Raw genomic sequence first — 12,582 nt, forward strand, 5'->3', positions numbered from 1 at the left:
CCTGCGTCGCCCCCCCCCCCCCTGCCTCCCCCTTTGGAGACCCACGGGAAAAACTCGAAAGGGGATCGGGGAGGGGAATCCCTGTACCCACGCCGTGTTGCCCCATTAATATTTTTGAAATGGGAACCGAACCCAAACCCGAGAAAACGAAGATCGTGACAGGTATAGGGGTAGGGATGTAATTTGAAGACTATGATGGAGATACAAAACCAACTCCACCCCATTGTCATCCCTCCACCTACTACACAATTTGTCACACAAAACCCCTTGTGAAACCTCTAATGCCACGTGTTGTGATTTGTGACTATATACTTTAATGTTTTTACGAATCTATCAAAAGGAATCAACTTTTTCACAAAACCCCTTGTGACACCTCCACTGCCACGTTTTGTGTTTGTGACTGTATAATTTAATCTTTATCCGAATCTATCAAAGAATCAACTTTTTCATCTTTAAACGACTTTTTCACATATTCCAACTGATTCATTCGTGTAAGCACACAAAATCTCCACACGCGTGCAGAAATATCCCAATGATTTAACTTTATCTTTACACTTAAACTAGCCGACATACACATGGTGTTTATTTAATATAATATATAAATAATTTAGCTCATAAATCATATGTATACTATATACTGATAATATATTTTTTTCCAAATATTTAGTTTCTTTATGATTTTTTTCTAAAAAAATATTTTTAAGACTTGATTCATTAATGATTTGCAACATTATTAGTTCAGGAAAAGGTAGACAAAAATTTGACAAAAGTTGAAATCATTCATGAATCCATGGAATGAAATCTTCATATCAATATATGATGGGGTAAAAGTCAAAAAAAAAAATAATTTGTTTTGTACTTTTGTATGACAAGTCTTACACCTTAATTTCGTCGGAAAAAAAACGATTATCCAATTTTTCTTAAAAAATAAGGTATACATTGGTCACTCTATTTCGAGACATATATGTGATGTTATAGGTCACGTTTCATTGGTATGTGCATAGAGATATTCAATCATACAGATGTGTGATCATATGATGAGTCACTGGACAACCTTCCATCCGACTTTCCAATTGGTTATTATTTATCGAGTAGATTAGTCTGCAGTTAAGGTTTTATATCATTAGTATTTTGATCTGGGACAACATAGATGATCTACGTACTAGTGCTAGACTTTGACTCATTTATCGACTCCACGAGGGTCATCAGATGGCGAGGTTCAGTATGGTATCGACATACATAGGAGCAGATGTATTGTGGTTGATGATATGTATAAGCTAGAAACCGTATATAGGATCTGCTCGGATGGTATATTTTGTCGATTAATTTTCCGAAGACTGAATTATATATTCATTAATAGGTTGTGTGAAGGCCACAAAGATACAGCCAAGCTTTGAGTAGCCTCATATTAGAATTGGGCTTTTGTAATACACGCTTTTGTAAACACGTTTCTGTTTCCCTCCTATTTTACTTGCTTAACTTTGCTTAGTATAAAATACCAGTTAGGAGCTTAAGCTTTGTAATTTTTCCCGCATTATGGTTATGAAAAATTCGTTTCATTCAAATTCATTACAAATCTGAAATCGTATCAGAGCAATAATCCGCACCAAATTCTTCCATGGCCAAAGGTGGTCAAGCTTCGAATAATCAAGCTGCTGCTAGAGTGTCGGTGGAAGATTCAAGCAGCCCGTTCTATTTGCACAATGGTGATCATCCAGGATTGAATCTGGTGTCCCATGCTCTCACAGGTACGAATTATAATACCTGGAATCATGCTATGTCAATGGCTTTGATAGACAAAAATAAACTTGGATTTGTCGACGGTAGCTTCTCGCGACCTCCTACTGATGATCTTAAGTACGGATCTTGGTTGAGATGCAATAGTATGGTAATATCATGGATTTTGAAATCTGTTAATCGCGAAATTGCTGATAGTCTGCTGTATTTCCCGATGGCGCATGAGACCTGGATCGATCTGCGAGATCGCTTTCAACAGAGTAATGCTCCTCGCATCTTTCAAATAAAGAAATTGCTAAATGGATTGCAGCAAGGCTCTATGGATGTTAGTACATACTACACGCGCATGAGAACACTTTGGGATGAGCTGAAAGAATTTCAACCAGTTTCAGTGTGTAAGTGTGGCGCTACAAAGGATTGGATCAACTACCACAACCAGGAGTGCAGTATGCAATTCCTAATGGGGTTGAATGAGTCTTATGCTCAAAATCGAGCTCAAATTCTTATGATGGATCCATTGCCTATCGATCTCGAAAATTTTCTCATTAGTCATGCAAGAGGAGAGACAACGCTCCATTCACACTGATGTGTTCAGTTCACCCATGAATAAATCCTCCACGCCTTTTCATTCACCTCACATTGCTTCTGTCAAAGGCACTTTCGATGGTAAGGACGAACGAGGTAACAAAATTGATAATAGGCCTATGTGTTCTCACTGTAATATTCCAGGTCACACTGTGGATAAATGCTATAAGATACATGGATATCCGCCGGAACATCCGAGGCACAAAACTAAACAGATTGACACTAAGATGCATGTTAATCAAGTTAGAGGTGCAACATGTCTTCCTGAGAAGGTTGTGAACCATGCTGGAGATGCATTGAGTCCAGAACATTGTAAAGAGCTCATTGCATTCTTAAGTTCTCAACTTCAAATTGGCTGTGGATCTTCTTCAGATTCACAGCAGCATGAGAATTGTGAGGCTTCAGTTTCTTGTTTCAGTGGTACATTTCCTTCATGCCTCAATCTCCTCTCCAACATTCATACACATTGGGTGTCAGACACTGGTGCTTCTCACCACATTTGTTTCTCATTATCCATGTATCACACATCGACACCTGTTTCCTCTAAAGTCACTCTTCCAGACAGTTCCAATACACCAGCAACACATATAGGATCAGTTCATTTGTCCCCTGACTTCATACTTGAGGATGTGTTGTGTGTTCCTGCTTTCCATTTTTATCTTAACTCTATCAGTGCATTAACCAAAAACATGCATTGTTCTGTGTCTTTTTCTTCTGATTCTTGACACATTCAGGTTCTTACCAAGGGCAGGATGATTGGGACAGGTAAACGAGTTGGAAACCTATATGTTCTAGATCCATCAAGTCTATCTCCAACTGTCTGTAATGTCTCCTTCACTCAATAAAAACTATGGCATTATCGTTTGGGCTATCCCTCTTCTACTAGACTCTCTGTAATTGGAAAGATTTCAAGTATTGATTCAATAAAACATGATGAGTTGTTTGATTGTTCCATTTGTCATATGTCCAAGCAAAAGAGACTGCCATTCTTTTCAAATAATTCCAAACGTGATGCTTCCTTTGATTTAGTTCACATTGATACATGGGGTCCCTTCTATCCATTAAGTGTCGAAGGATATAAGTATTTCCTCACTATTTTTGATGATCATTCACTATTTACCTGGATTCATTTACTGAAAAGAAAATCTGATGTGCTAACCATTTTTCCTGATTTTTGCAAGCTGGTTTCCACTCAATTTGGAACCAAAATTAAGGCAGTCAGATCAGACAATGCCCATGAATTCAATTTTACTGAGTTCTTCAGATTAGAAGGTATAATTTCCTATAAATCTTGTGTGGAACGTCCCCAAAAAAATTACGTTGTGGAACGCAATCACCAACACCTTCTGAATGTTGCATGCGCCTTGATGTTTCAATCCCACATTCCTTTATCCTATTGGACCGATTGCATCAATACTGCAACTTATCTAATAAACAAAACTCCTTCTCCACGTTTGAGTTACAAATCTACATTTGAGTTGTTGTATCATAAACTCTCAAATTACACACATCTCAAATCCTTTGGTTGTTTGTGTTATGGCTCCACACTGTCGAGCCAACACACCAAATTTTCTCCTCGGGCCATAAAATCAGTTTTTCTTGGTTATCCTTCTGGCTATAAAGCATATAAACTCCTCAATCTAGAAACAAATGAGACATACATATCTCGTGATGTCATTTTCCATGAGAGTGTCTTTTCCTTTGAGAGTCGAAGCCTGCCCAATAATGACTTCTTTTGTGATAATGTCTTGCCAACTCAGCTTGAACGAATCCCCTCCTCTGCCCATGGTGAACATCTTCCATCCACTTGTTCTGGTAGACATTCACTTCAACCATCTCACCTGCGAGATTATCATTGCTTCACTATCAATTCTCCAATTCCTTCTTCTAGTGCCTACCCATTGAAGAATGTGTTTCATGACCATAGATTATCTTCTCCTTATAGAGCATTTGTCAACAATATATCTACTATCATTGAGCCTCAATCATACTCTCAAGTTGTTGTTTCTCTGGAGTGGAGTTAAGCTATGTTGGATAAACTGCAAGCCTTGGGACGCAATGGGACTTGGACCATTGTTTCTTTGCCACCTGGGAAGAGTGTTGTGGGTTTTAAGTGGGTATATAAAGCAAAATTCTTGGCTGATGGGACTTTAGAACGTTATAAATCTCGCTTGGTGGCCAAAGGCTAACTCAACAAGAAGGGATTGACTACTTTGAGACATTTTCTCCTGTTGCCAGGCTTGTCACCGTTCGAAGTTTGTTAGCTTTAGCTGCTGTACATGGCTGGCACCTCATGCAATTGGATGTGATCAATGCCTTCTTGCATGTTGATCTTTCTGAAGAGGTATATATGTCCTTACCTCCTGGTTATCAGATCAAGGGGGAGTCCTTACCTTCTCATGTTGTATGCAAGTTACATAAGTCCTTATACGGCCTCAAACAAGCATCGCGACAATGTTATACCAAGTTCTCCTCAACTTTGCTTCGTATTGGTTTTGTAAAATCACATGCTGATCACTCTTTGTTCACCCGAACTCATAAAGATGCATTCATAGCATTGTTGGTATACGTTGATGATGTAGTTATAGCCACCAATGATGAGGCAGAAGATAGGGCCTTAAAGATACTTCTTAATGACCAGTTCAAGTTGAAAGACTTAGGTGATCTAAAATACTTCCTTGGAATTGAAGTTGCGAGATGAAAGCGTGGAATTTACATCTGTCAATGTCACTATGCTTTGCAGCTGCTCACTGACACCGGCCTTCTTGGGTGCAAACCACGAACAACACCTATGGATGTTAATCTCAAACTTACACATGATAATGGTGAATTACTTCCTGATTCATCTTTATATCGCAAGTTGGTAGGAAAACTCTTATATCTTACAGTCACTCGGTCTGATTTGGCCTATTCTGTTAACAAGCTTAGCCAATTTGTGTCCGCTCCACGAGATAAACATCTACAAGCAGTTTATTCGGTGCTCAAGTATATCAAAGGAACAGCTGGTCGAGGATTGTTCTATAGTTCATCATCCACTCTTGAGTTTATTCACAGACTCTGATTGGGCAGCTTGCCCGGACACTCGCAGATCAATTTCTGGATTTTGTGTGCTTCTTGGAGATTCCATCATATCCTGGAAATCAAAGAAACAACATACAGTGTCTAAATCTTCAGCTGAAGCAGAGTATAGGTCCATGGCTAATGGTACTTGTGAAGTGGTCTGGATGATGTGTTTGTTGAAAGATTTGCATGTCCAGTGGCTTTATTCAGTGATAGTCAATCGGCTATACACATTGCTTCAAATCCAGTCTTTCACGAACGAACAAAGCACATCGAGGTCGATTGTCATGTTGTACGTGAAAGAGTACAAGCCGGTATTATCAAGATTTTCTACATTGCTTCTCATTTGCAATTGGCTGACATTTTCACCAAATCCCTCCTTCCAGGAAGACTTCGAGAACTGTAAGTCAAGATGGGAATTCAAAATGCTTTTGTAATACACGCTTTTGTAAACACGTTTCTGTTTCCCTCCTATTTTACTTGCTTAACTTTGCTTAGTATAAATACCAGTTAGGAGCTTAAGCTTTGTAGTTTTTCCCGCATTACGGTTATGAAAAATTCGTTTCATTCAAATTCATTACAAATCTGAAACCTCATGGAAACTCGATGGATCACCATCCTCTGTCAATATATAATATTCAATATTTCTTTCAGCGACATAATCTCAAAGCCAACCTGGTGGTCTTCTCTCTCGAGTTGACTGCCTTACTTCAGAAATCTCAGACTCAACATGCTCTTGTTCCTCGTGCTCTGGTACTGCTTCACAATAAATTTGATCTTTATCTGTCTTATTTTTCACATGAATTATAGTAGTTTATGAATTCAGTATGCTTTTGACTCCCTTTACTTTATATTCCCCAACGATAACATCTCTGCTGATGACAAGCTTGTGGACAGTAGGATCACACAAGAAAACCCTTTTACTCCATCAGCATAACCCAAGATGATACATTTTTTGGATTTCGAATCCAATTTTGATCTTTCTTGCTCATTATACAGAACATACACAGGACTTCCAAATATATGTAAATTAGAATAATCAGTCGTCTTCCATGTCCACATCTTTATCGGAGTCTTCAGATCAATCGCCACTAAAGAATAACGATTGATAATATAACAAGCGGTCTTGACTGCTTCCATCCAAAATGACTTGGCTAGACCCGCAGTCCTCAAAATGGATCTTTAACTATCCAACAAGGTTATGTTCATCTGCTGCACTACTCCATTTTGTTGAGGTATGTAAGCCTTCGTGAACTATCTTTTGATGCCTCATGTTGACAAAATGTATCAAATTCGTCATTTGTATATTCTTCTATATTGTCAGTCCTCAAAAACTTGATTTTATTTTCAGAATCAAGTTCAACCAGCACATTTAAATCTTTAAAGATCTGGAAAACATCCGATTTTTTTATTGGATACACCCTACATCTCCTAGACAAATCATCATGAACGAGACAAAGTATCTCGCTCCTCCTAGGGATACAACCGGTGCTTTCCAAAACATCCGAATGAATCAGCTCCTATACGCTTTTGTTTTTGGCAGTGGAAGTGCAAAAATTTAATCTGTATTGTTTACTGGTAACACAATGCACAAAAAATGGTAAAGACAATTTTGTAAGCCCCGACAGCAGCTTCCATTCTGAAAAATATTTCAACCCACATTCAGACATATGCATGAGCTTTTTATGCCATAACACTGTTAATTCTTCTCTTAAACCAATCGATGCAATATCTAGTTCCGCCTCTTTGTATATTTCTCCCAAAAGTACATACAGATTTGCAGCAATTTTTTCCACCTGCATAAGCACAAGAGCGCCCTTCACAATTTTCATGATCCAATTTTCGATACGGGTTTTGCATCTGATATCATCCAATTTCCCCATGGAAAAAAGATTTTTTGTCATCCCCTTCACATATCGTACCTCTTTTATAATGCGAATGGTGACATCAAACATTTTTATTTTGATAGTACCGACCCCAGCGATTTCAAAGGCACGATCATTTCTAATTAATACAGATTCTTCTAAGACTGGTTCAAAGACTGATTCATACTGATCTAATAATTCTCTCCGAGACTTCATGCGCCACGTCACTCCTGAATCCATAATCTATGTGTTACAAAATTTTTGTCTGCGTTATGCAACTGTTGCTGCTTCACTTAATAATATTTTACCACCGCCTGAAGTTCTTCCTACATTTCCTTGAGAACCCTTCTCAATACTCATACACTCTTTCTTGAATTGCCCTTTACCGCCACATTTAAAGCAGTAAATATTTTTCTTCTTATTTATTGACTTTGATCTACCTCGCATTTGGCTCCCAGTGAAGTCACGGTCTATAAATCTCCCTCTTATAATCGGTAAAGCTTCTGGCTACTTTGAAGTTACTAACTTCTCTTCTTTATTCTTACGTCTACTTTCTTCTCCGAGAAGCGTAGTTAAGACATTGTTGATGTTTAAAAAGTCTGTGAGGATATTTTTTGTTGAATTGATGATAAGTTGATCAAATGAATCTGATAGACTTTAAAGTAGAAGCTTCACACTTTCTTTTAACTCTATTTTATGCCCCAGAAAGGTGAGTAAGGCAAATATAATATTTAGAGTGTTGATACCACTTGTTAGTCCCAGATGCGACGGAAGATATCAATATGAAAATAAAGAATAAAATTAGATACCAAGATTTACGAAGAAAACCTGTAACGTCCCAGATTTGACGACTGTCCTCACTATACCAAGACGGGTATTTCCATCGTGCTTATGTCCTCACTCACACGCATCCTAAGAAACTTTCCAGGAGGTCACCAATCCCGGAATTGTCCCAAGTCAAGCACGTTTAACTTTGGAGTTCTTATGTGATGAGCTACCGAAAAGAAGATGCACCTTCTTGATATGAGTAGTACATATCAAATCTTTTAAGCCCTCTTCAACTGTACAGTCCATTACATTGAACAGTCTCGGAATCCCTCTCATTCCGGTGTGGGATCGATTCATTCTTATTCCTTTCACCTAGAAGCCTGCCAGGAGCCGCTCATTGTCCGTGCAACTGATGGCACCGGCGATCACCACCCGCCCTCTTTGGCCCCGGGCCTCACATGCCCACCAGCTTCCGCTTGGTTCATCCCCGAACCACAACGTACTAAGAGAGGTCGGCTATGATACCAACTGTAACGTCCCAGATTCGACGACTGTCCTCACTGTACCAAGACGGGTCTTTCCAGCGTGCTTATGTCCTCACTCACACGCATCCTAAGAAACTTTCCAGGAGGTCACCCATCCCGGAATTGCCCCAAGTCAAGCACGTTTAACTTTGGAGTTCTTATGTGATGAGCTACCGAAAAGAAGATGCACCTTCTTGATATGAGTAGTACATATCAAATCTTTTAAGCCCTCTTCAACTGTAGAGTCCATTACATTGAACAGTCTCGGAATCCCTCTCATTCCGGTGTGGGATCAGTTCATTCATGTTCCCTTCACCTAGAAGCCTGCCAGGAGCCGGGTTAAGATAAAGATTAACTTTTAAATATATGACCAAGGATAGCAGTCGGTCATTAAAATTTTAGGGGGCTAAGGTTTCCTAAGTTGAACTGCCTAACTTCTAATGCAATAGGACATTGGATATTATGGGTGTTGTATAAGAAAAGTAAGGTGCGATAAGTTGGGATATCCATTTCTAGTATGAGAAATTGCGAGAAAGTCAGAAATTCGAGGACATAGTAGAATAGAACTAAGTCACTATAAATCGTCTTAATTTGCAATTCACAAACGAGGATTTTGACAGGCAAAATAATTTAGATCGTTGACATAAATACATCTTAAGATTTATTATTTTATCAGAGTAGCGCCGCGGAAGCGTGGACCATTGGAATATTAAAACTAAGTTTAAACTTCGTGATTATCAAGGATAAGCGAATTTCGGGGACGAAATTCAATTTAAGGGGGAGAGATAAACAACTGCACGATTCATAGCAAAATGTAGAATTAATTCCGGGAGGCAACTTGCGTTGCATACTCAAACAAAAACTTCGATCAGGGGTAATGGTATCAGTACCCAGCATTGCTAGCAAGACCTGCAAGAGACCAGGAAATTGACCTAACACATGGCCGTGTATCCCGCGACACATGCATTGGCAACAAGCACCCAGAGAGAAAATCTATCCCTGTGACAAAATGAAAACAAAATCAAATGCAGTGACCTGAGAAAACAAAAAGTACTTGAAACCTCAACTCAAAATTAATTTTCATTTGCACTGTAAAACCACAAACCTAGAAATCCAAATGGCATCCAAATTGTGTACATACATACATAAAATGAGCTCATTCAAAACTATGAAATTCATTTTTTAATATGATTCTACGTACCTCCAGCATTTATGACACCAATGGAAAAAGGCTTGCTTGGGAGAACAGAAATTACACCTCGACATCCAGCTACAGAAGGTTTAGCAGGATTCTAACCAAGTGAACAACAAGCATATACCAGTGATTCGAAGGCTAAATCAAACAGTATAAAATTAAATCCTAATTAGAAAAACCAAATAAAAAGTAAGGTAATATGAATTATATAGACCAACTACTATAAGATTCTCTATCAAATTCAAATCAGACCCTGTATTGAACTCCAACATAAAAGCTTCCAGACCAGTTATGAAGATCAGGTAGATTAAAATGTAAGCATAAATTTGGCGTTTAAAATTCAATAACATTGCAAAAATTTTCGGCTAAAAAATAAGCATGCTATTCAGAAATATTATTACATTATATGCAATCAATTGATTTAGTAGTTGTCTTTCCTAAGTCATGGGATCAGATCCCATCAGGTGGATCACAGAATACTGGACTCAGAATCAGTGGTCATTGATTCTTGTTCATGTCAGTGCATGGTTAATAATGTCATCTGCATAATCCTCACACTAACAGAATCACTTGACAGCCCAAAATTCTTGATCAACTAAAAACTCAGCTAGAACAGATTGAATGCTAGGATACTTCTGAACTTGAGCAATTTCAATGTTGAGACTCAAATGCTATACATCGTATCAGTAAAATGGCATCAAAGCAATTCAATACTAAAATCAGCAAACTTTGAAAAGTTAACAATTACCAGGATCGTAACGAGGCTACCAGAAGCGACCGCCACCAGATTCTCTTCGGACCAAGCAACAGCATTCGGATAACAAGGCGCTGATACGAGCACCGCTGCTTGGAAGCGGGAAGACATTGTTGAAGAGAATTGAAACAGAAAGCAGAGCGGCGTTTTATTATTTTGGAGTGAAGCGGATTCGATGCTTCGACCTAATTTGTGAAACAGCTCGAATAGTCCAAATCGAATTACACCATATAACCTACATATATTTTTATTTCCTAGACTAGACTAGAAGACTAAAAAAATCTTCTATTTTATATTATTAAAAAAAATAAAAATATTTATTTTTATGTGGATTTAGGGATTTCTCGCTTAGAGGGCAAAAACAATGGATATTGAGGAAGCAACAAGCATTTAAGAAATGAAGTTGAAACATTAGTCAATCTCATGCATTACCAAATTTTGGGGTGAGTAGAAACCAAAGCCAAATCAAATAGTTGGTTTGGTTTTTAGTCGATCGATTTATATTGGTTTTAAAATTAATCATATCGAAAAAATTGTTTTGTTCAAAGTTTTGGTGAAAAATCCTAACCGAACCAATTTTATAAATATATAATTTTTTTAATTATATACATATTATTTTATTTTATGTCATATAATTGATATTATGAAAGTTTTATGATTGGTATTGGTGGCACATTTTATAAAGATAAAAAAAATTGACCATTATCCCGTTCAATTTTTAAATTTTTTTTTTGATCTTCATGATGTTTTTGGAAAAGGTTAAAAACCTCGAGCAAGAAATCTTGGATGCGAGTGAATTTACTCTTACCAAATACCCAAGTTGTATAAAAATAAAAGATAAATGTCTTTCTTTCTTTAAAGTGTGATAATGGATGATATTGAAGCTATTTCTAAAAGTTGAACTATTGAAAACTTATATTTATCTATTTATAATAGCTAGTTTTAAAATTTAAATTATGATTATAAAAAGTCAAAATATTTTATTTGAACAAAATTAAATTTAAAATTGAAAATCCAAAGGTTCGCGACGGTATTGAAAAATCCGTCGCTATATTAAACGGCGATTTTTTTAAAAAAACCGCCGTTTAAGAAGCGACGGTTTGTAACCATAAAATGCATAAAAAAAACTACTACACAAAAATTAAAATTATGTAGTAAATTTTCGGGGAAAAAAAAATTAAAACCTGATTTGCGCGAGGATATGCAGCTCCACGTAACGCCGGAAGATCGTACCGACGAGCAAATCTAAGAAATAAATACGAAAAAATGTTAGTACAAAATTAAAAAATCGAAACTTCGAAAAATTGATAGAGTTTAACTACTACTAGAGATAGACAAAAAATCGTTTAAGAAAATATCTGCGAACCTCGGTATATATAGAATTATAGCGATGGTTTTATTAAAAACCGTCGCTATATTGCAACGGTTCAACAAAAACCGTCGCGATAATAGCGACATTTTTTGTAAAAACCGTCGCCGATCTAGATCGACGACGGTTGTTGCATTACCGTCGCTATTATGGAGACGGTTTTGCCGATCTAGATCGGCGACTGTTTTATTAAAACCGTCGCTATTATAGCGATGGTTTTCCTTAAACCATCGCTATAATAGCGACAGTTTTTAATAAAACCGTCGCTTGTCAAATTAAGAGACGCTTTCCTAAAACCGTCGCTAGAAAATAACGACGGGTAGAATACAAGACCGTCGCATAATGCGATGGGTAAAAAACCCGTCGCACAAAATAACAACGGGTTTATCAAACAGTGGCAATATTAGCGACAGTTTATGAAAAACCGTCGCTATTATAGAGACGGTTTTAATTTAACCGTCGCTTAATTTGATAAGCGACGGTTTTATTTTAAACCGTCGCTATATAGCGACGGTTCAAGAAAAACCGTCGCTACGCTTTCCGTTTTTTTGTAGTGACAACCCATATCAAATATATAATATTAATTAGGAAATTGTAATTATGATCCTATTTATTTGTCTATTTTTTATTTTAGTCTTCTAAATTGTCAAATTTCCATCTTAGCATGTTATCTTAGTTTCTTTCTTCTTATTTTCTTTTTGCAATTTTAGTTTTTTTCTCACACG

Source organism: Primulina eburnea, chromosome 1, assembly GCF_022965805.1.
Source record: "Primulina eburnea isolate SZY01 chromosome 1, ASM2296580v1, whole genome shotgun sequence".
Taxonomy (NCBI): Eukaryota; Viridiplantae; Streptophyta; class Magnoliopsida; order Lamiales; family Gesneriaceae; genus Primulina; species Primulina eburnea.